The following is an 8,402-nucleotide window of genomic DNA, read 5'->3' on the forward strand; positions in this document are numbered from 1 at the left end:
GCTGGTAAACCAGCTTATCTCCTACTATACAGAGTATTCGCCGTGCACTTCCTGTGTCCAGGCATCTGATTTTGCATCACTGTGCGAGCCCGTTTTAGATACTCCAATGTTTTAAATGAGATTTGGTATACCGTTATTTCTAATCTCGAATAAATCTATATTCGTCACATAAAATAAACAACGAACTTTCCGATGGAAACAATGGTTTCCATTTGTAGATTTGTAACTCTCTCTGAATTTGTTGTCTCTCTCCGAATAGAGCTAAATTATATTGAAAGATGGTAATTTTTAAATTTTAACGCGTTTTGCTAGAAAGATTTGATATGCAAATGTCTACGTCCATATTATTTAAATTAGTAATTCCCATTAAACTAATAACTGTATTAAAGTAATAACTTTTATTTTCTAACATCCTAAGCCTGTCTTCTTTTTCGATTCTTCTTCAATGCTTGTATTAGTCTGTGTTATATTATTGAATCGCAAAGTTTTCCGTAGCATTAGAGTTTTCTACGAAATCCGACTCGTCCTCGGACAATTGGCTGGCCTACTTCATTTTCCTACTGCAGCAGGGTACCGCCCGGGGAAATACCTTCGGTATTTCGGGATCGAAATCTCGTCCGCGTCGACGCGCACTTCCGTTGGCAGCAATTTCTCCGTCACATCCCTCTTACCCTCCCTCCCCTCTCTCTCTCTTTCTCTCTCTATTTTCCATCTTTTCCTTCTTTTTCTAGTCCGCTCTCCCGCTGGTTTATGCTTCTTGTTTGACTATGACGTACGCTCGGATTCGCGCTCCGGAATGGAATTGTTCCTGGTTTGAGAAATGTTTTTGATGGAGGGTACGGTTCGCGCGCCGATGAAAGAAGTTACCAAATGTCGCATCGAATGGCGAGAACGCGTTCTTTCCACCTGTCACATGTCGCACAAAACGTACAGGCCATTACGTGGCCTTGGTATTAGATTCCGACACGTGAAATGACCTGTGAGGTTAGCAACTCGTTTTCAAAATTTTGACATAACTAATGGAGTTCTGGCTCAATCCCTAAAGAATTTTTAAGTTTGCAATACGTGTTCGAAAGTGTTTTGGCGATTAAATATAAAAAAAATATGCATTATTAACTGTAAGTTATCTACAACTATAAGTTATAACATGAAACATGGTAATATAATTTTTCTATATTAATTAGACTTGATTTAATTATAATGCTTTTTAATGCATTTTTTGACGTGTTATCCGGAAAATACTAGGTTCGCACAAAAAAAGTTTTATTTGATTAAAATATAGGAAATTTCCACGGGAAAAATCGCAATAACTTTTTCATTTATTTTTATCACGTTTTAAATTTCAACTGCCAAAATTTATTAAGATAAAAAATTGTTTTGAGAAATATTTGTCAATTTTTAAACAAATAGAAACAAGAAAAATAGAAATGATCCAATGAAAACATAAATGATTGTTGTATAAATATATAAGTTATATAAATGTTATAACAGTAAAGTATGATTTAATTTTGAAACGTAAATATATGTATAGTATTATACATATAAATTCTCGATACGTATGAAAATTAATTTTAACCCGTAAAAATAATTGTAATTGCAATTTTCCGTGTTGTTAGACTGTCCTGGTTTCATCGGGAGTTCTCTGTTAACATTTTTCCCTCACAGACGATCGTTATAGAGCATTGTCCGGCAACTCTGTTTAGCGTCGATCTCCGGAGGCGATTTAACCCGAAATAACGGAGTAAACTCCGCCGTTCTCTCTTGTCTTGTCGGGTTTTCCCCGAAAGTTATACCGCGGCCGAGACTCAGGACGGGAGATCCTTAACGATTTCGTCGGATCCCGAAGACGGCGGCGAATTTAATGCGGGGATCTTTCGTCGTGGCGTATCTACGTGCCGCATCGTAAAACCAAAGGGAAGCCGCGTTTTTGCGTGTCGTTTTGCAACGACTCGTTTGCATTTCATTGCGGTTTTATGCAGCCACGAGTCGACCATCTCGCCCGTCCTTTACAGGAAGCCCCCTTTCAGTTGTCCCTTCGCCTTCGGTTGCCACGCTGCTGGATCCCGGTTCTATTGAATCAAAATTGATCCGGAAGTAGCTGAGCTCGGATTCGCGTCTTTCACCATTTCGATTCGGCGATATAGTGGGTGGTTGCGCGCGATATAGATTTCCCTGTGTGCCGAGAAATAAAAATAATGGATATTTCCCGTTACAATCGAATGAAGCCTGCCATTTGCAAGAATAACTTTTCCATCCGACCGTTCGATGTCATTTGCCGGCAATTTTAAGCGCGACATTGATTGGAGTAATGGCGATACTACGTTAATTTAATCTAATAAAATCGCACGTATCGATATTTTGAACCGGGAAATTTCGGTATTTGCTGGCTCTCGTTGTTTCGCTTCTACGAGCGAATAATTTTCGAATTAAATTAGACCGCGGCCTATTTATCGAACTTCCGAGCATTTATACCTCTGTAAAATTAATTGAGTTACTAAATAAAATTTGCATGCTGTTTACACGTATCTTTATATTATAATATATACGTTTTGTCTTTAATTACGTATTTTATGAATTTATCTATCGGAACAAATGATTCGGTGAGGATTACTATCAATTTAAAGCAATTGTAATTAATTACGGGTAATCAGTTGTTTACTGATAATATGCAGTAAATTATAAGTGGTAATACATTACCAGGATACAAATAATTATTACTAATTGAATTAAAACAGGATAAATGTGTACACATTTCAGTGCATGTATTTAGCGTATAGAATAGCTTATTGTTTGTATTAAATATTACGGTATATTGTCATAGCGTGTAGCGCTACTTTTAGGATATGCCGGGATGCAGCGAAATATGGAGCAAAGTACATATAGAGAGATAGATTCGCTGCATTTGCACGAATTCTCGTATAATCGTTAATCCGTGAAATACACGCTTAAACGATCTTTCCGTGGAAATCCTTTTTTTTTTGCTCGTTCCGATTTGTCCCCATTTATTCGTCTCGTTGCAGGCGTGCAACATCTTCCGAACCCTTGCAACCGGAAGAGTTGCGCTGTAGTTGTTTTTACCTCGCGTTATTATCGTTTCTGCTCCCTACCTCTGCGCGTCCTCCGGTCCGCGGCGCATTTGCATGGAGACGAGTCCCGTTTGCTTTGCAGGATCCTTTCAGAGGGAATATCGCGACCGGCAAGTAAAAGGGACAGCGCGAAAGTACGCGTTCGGTCGTGATCCATGCATAAATATTTCGGCCACGTTAGATTCCCTGCAGCCGTGCGGCTTCTCCTTCTCTCTCGCTCTCTTCGAATTTCTCCAGTCTCGCAATTAAATACTTCACCGCATCCATTACGTCGCTGCAATACCTATTTTAATGCAGAGCTAATTCCGCTTTTATCGTGTTACATATAAAAATTGTCCGACAATGTTATTTTTATCGAACTTTCAACAACTATAACTATAACGGGAGAAACTGATGTTTCTCCAGTCAAAATATTACATCAAAAATTCGACGTTTTCAATTGGCTTCAAGTTTCATGCAAAAATAAACCGCGTGTTTTGATCCGTTCCATTTTTTTTTTCAATGCGTTAGAGCGTTTTATCGGATATTATTACCGCGAAAGTAGTTTCGATTTTTTTTTTATATATCGCAGGTTAAATTTCATGGCATCCCGTCGTCCTCTCTGGCAGAGAGTGTATCAGCTATGCATAGAGATAACGGCCGAAATTAAACTGGGGGAACGATGTTGTAAGCTGCGAGATAGCATCAACAGCTATTTTCAACGTTTTACGCATCGCGCATTGTCATTTTGCATACAGAGTTTTTTTACGCGCGCTGCCTCGCAAACGTTGCGTGCGACGAAGGATCATTCGATAGCGATGAATGATGAGACGCCATTTGGGATGCTTTGTGAAACATCGATCAGGAGAAGAAAATTGCCGGCGCCGTAGATTTGCATATTCGAAATATGTCGTATGCATATGCAGCAGGATCAAATGCACTCTTGTTTCCGCGATGCACGTCATCCTGTTCCGCCCTCGCGTTTTCCGCGCGCATCCGCGATGACCCGACACGCTGAATTGCATGGACGCGGAAGGAAAACTATACCCTTTGCCTGTACGCTTTGCTATAATATCAACTTCGCTTTATTTGGTTATGAATATTCAGCGCATGATAAGCAGTAATCAACTTTCAAATTTCCCGACGTGCGCCGCGTCTGTTGAAATTATCGTCGTGTAAGCAAGCGAATGCTGCCTCATGGGATAACATTTAACAATAATAAGTTCCTCAGTGTTCGCGGAAGAGAGGGAGGGAGAGAGAGAGAGAGAGAGTGTGTATTGTTTTGTTCTGACTAATAAAAGAATAACAAAAATCAGCCTGCTCGCACCAACACTAACACGTATGCGCCGCGAGCAAATAATCGAGACGCGGAGAGGATGTCGATGCGTCCTCTGCGTGTTCCTCCGACTACGATACGGGAAGACAAAGGCGGGAAAAGCGAAAATGGTGGCACACCGGGAAGAATCGGCGGGGCGAGAGAATGGGGGATGGTCTGACTACGAAGGGACGAGCGTAGTAGTTGATTTTCAGTACTGTAGTCGGTGGCTCAACCCCCGCGAGCGTATGATATCGATGCCAAGTAAACAAAAACAGAGACTCGTGGGAGTTTGGTGATAGGGTTGCAAGAGAGGAGGGCGGAATGGGAGGGTAGGCCGATAGGAAGGACCATCGGGGATGCTGTAGTTGTCGAGTCAACGAGCAGAGAGAGAGGGGGGGGGAGGGAGAGGTAGAAGAAGAGGAGAGAGAGAGAGAAAGAGAGAATACCAACAGTAGAGAGTTGCCGACAACTACAGGACAGGATATGCCAGACACGTTTCCTCTTGGTACCACATCCACGCAGCCTGTTTCTGGATAAATGTACAGAGTGTCGCGATATGAAAGCAGCGGGGTTGTTTTGCTTCGCGTGGATTTTTCTTCGGGAACTCGACGGAAGTGCATGATGGCCGTAGGGGAGGAACGAGTGGAAGGAGAGGTACTGCCGGTGGCGTCGAACTAAACTTTCGACTGCGGAATTTGTTGCGATATAAAAAGATTTTCCTTCAAGGGGTTAGGCTACTCCCAGACACGATCGAAAGGAACGGTCGACTGTCGGCTACTTACGAAGGCTGAACTTTATATTGTACGCGAAAATATTATATTTATTTCATATAGCAAATATATGTTAAATATATAAATTTTACGTTGTTATTAAATTAAAATTGATCTTAAAAGACATTAATAATTCCTAAGTATGAAAGCATAGAAAAAACGCAAAATGAAAATAAGATGATGAGAGAAAAGTGAGTTTTATAACTTGTAATATTTTTTTTACAAAACATTTTATTATTTTTATTTTCCATTGCAAAATCGATGATTTGTTTTTTATCCAGCAATTGGTTCTACCGAAGATGGTTTAATTCTAGCCTCTCACCGTGTAAAATGTTATTCAATTTCAAAGTCTGTTCGATGCGGTGTGGTCATCTTCCTATTTTACAAACTCGTTACCATCGAGTTACCGGCGTGTTACAATGATGAGCTACAAAAGCGATTCGTTTCGCGGCGGGAAAGAAAAAATGAGAAATATGTCGACGTATGAGCTGGCCGAACAGGTTTGTTATCGTCCTCTCATTTTGCCGGGAAACTTCGCTGGTTCGCGCACTTCGACTCGTCGAAATCAGAAAAAATTTCGTCGACGTCGTTTCAGTGATCTATCGTATCGATTTAAAACTGACGAACGACAAAAAGTTACGCGAAACGTATGAATACGTAATGAGAGAAGCTCATACGCGAAAGATGAATCGAGACGAGCTCGAGTCAGCGCACGCAATGGTTTAATTAAAATAACAAAAAACATTTTCCCTATTATTATTCTATGATTGGAAACGAACGAGAGGTAATGATACATTTACAGATCATAAATTTCGTCCGTTCTGTTTCGTTCACATTGCAAAATTTAGCACGAGATTGTGGTATTGACAGTAAAAAAGAAACGAATTTATATTTTATAGAATTAATGGTATTTCTCCAATTTTCAGTACGATTTGCGAGAAAATAGTTTTCAAATAAAATAGCAATCGCGGACGATTTAATCTTAACTTTTTTCCCCTCCGCGAGTTTGTTCACGTTTAAATCGTTTATCTACACGACTCGAAGAGAGCGAAAGAGCCTGACGAACGAGCGAGCGCAGTGAAAGATTACACCGTGTAAGATCAGAAAGCTAACGAGCAACGTTCGCTGAGTCGATGCCACTGTAATCGCATTTGAACTTCTAAGGCTCTCTAAGTCCCCTTTGAAAGGCGACGCAAGTTTCGTCGCAGCGTGAATCTAATCGCAACGTACGGATCTTCATGATACTTATTGGATTACTGTGAAAATCCCGCTTTTAATTCGCCGTCACTTAATCAATGCTTAACCGTGTCGACATAGTTTGGATGCCTAGCGTAATTTCTTCCCGCTTTACTCTCTTTTTCTCAAAACTTAATTTCTACGATCTTGATTATAGTCGCTGTTCTGTATAAAAAAAAAGTGGGCAACGTCCTATTGTAACCGCGTTTACAATCACACGTTCATTATTAGGACTTGTGAAAATTGATGAGGAAATAATTGACGCAATTGTTATTAATTTTCAGCGGTGTGTACATTACCGATTAATTTCTGCATGATATATTTATTATTGCGATTCATATCCGCGTGTGATAAGGACGACGCGCGAATCGGAACAAAGTGCATTATGCAACTGCATCGAATTGTACTAAATTATTCGGCGTTACATATGTGGCGGGGTTAAATCCGGACATTGCAGCCGCGTAATATCGGAACATCTCTCTATGTTCCGACGGGGTGCAACGGTGCGATTCACGATTCTCGATGGCTAGACAAATCAAACCGCTAATATTATAGCATTTATTATCTACAGGATTTAAGCGTGAGGAATGGGGAAACCACCAGTGAGCGATAAATTGATACTGGTTTACCGGCGCGGCGGCGTCACAGTTACATAAAATCGATTTTAATTGTGCAATCGATAAGAGACAAATTTTTGTCCCTAAGACTGGATTAATTTTTATATTTACGCGCATTCGTATTTATATTTATTAAATTATAAATATTATACACACTCTTTTCTGTTTGCTGAAAAATAATGCATTGTAATAAAAATTATAAATTATTAATTTTATTATTATTAGATTAATAATTATTAATAATACAATTATTAATTATTTTATTATTAATTTTACATACTATTTCAATATTTGTCAATTAACACATTCAAAGATCCATTGATAATTGAAAATGCGCGAGGATCATTCAATGATGATTTATTTTTAAAGAATCATTTTTGTGTTAGAGTTTGCCGTAAATATTTGCATCGTTTATTCACGGACTGCTTAGAGCGATCATACTTAAATAAAATAGATGAATACGAAATTATTCTAATTCGGTCGACTATCTGAAATCGAGAAATTTGTTTATAAAATACGACCGAGTCTGGCGTTGCACGGTCAACGACGCGTCTGAACGTGCAGCCAAGAAGGAAGAAATGTATTACGCGCGCGCATAACAAGCAGGGTCAAGTGAAGAGATCTTGGAGTTCGACGATTCCGACCAATCGTATCGGTCCGCGAGCATGAGTATATCTACTCCGGCGGAATAAATTCTCGGGAAATATTTGTCGAGCTCTCTGCCGTGCTCCGGGAGAGAGGAAATATCCGTCTGAGAAACGAAATAAGTCTTTGTATACCGTACCTGAGCCCTTGGATAAAGCTTTTCCTTTCGATGTCGCTCGAACGAGAGAGGGAGAAAGCAACGCCTGACTTAACACGTGGATTTTGCGAGTCACAACGAGCGTTTCATTAAAAATTTTGTGGACTAATGGCACAAGATAGCGATTCATTTTTTTATTAAATATTCGAGTACGTTAAGGGAATAAGTACAAATAATTATTTGCAGGTTTACGTACAGTTTTACTTAAACAAAATTTGTGAGCTTCTGTATAAATAATTATTCATATTGTGTTTGCGAGAGCGAAAAAGGGCAGGTGCGAGTAATAAAGAGACGCGAATTAGTATTACGTGAATTTATATTAATCTTTCATACTTTGATGTTCACAGTTAGTAATCTGCCCGGCAAAATTGGTTCCTTTTTGCGTCATTTTTCTTGTTAGCGACGCGCGAAAGACGTTCTCGAAGGAAAGGTACATTAAGATACTCGAAGAGGCACTTCAAAGCGACGGCGGCGGCAAAGCGACGTGCTGGTATCACGTCGAAGGACGCTTAATAAAGAGTGATTTTCCCTCGTAAAGAGTATATCCAGGACGGGGCTTTAAGGGCGATCCGTGAAAGAGAGAGAGAGAGAGAG

General features: G+C 39.8%; 1 protein-coding gene across 1 annotated transcript in view; it reads left to right on the top strand.

The window, feature by feature from the left end:
- LOC105451001 (von Hippel-Lindau disease tumor suppressor) overlaps window positions 1–8,402 on the top strand; it is a 43,589-nt gene that overhangs the window by 11,125 nt on the left and 24,062 nt on the right. The gene's annotated exons all lie outside the window — the stretch shown is intronic.

Source organism: Wasmannia auropunctata, unplaced genomic scaffold (genome assembly GCF_000956235.1).
Source record: "Wasmannia auropunctata unplaced genomic scaffold, wasmannia.A_1.0 LD336053.1, whole genome shotgun sequence".
Classification (NCBI taxonomy): domain Eukaryota; kingdom Metazoa; phylum Arthropoda; class Insecta; order Hymenoptera; family Formicidae; genus Wasmannia; species Wasmannia auropunctata.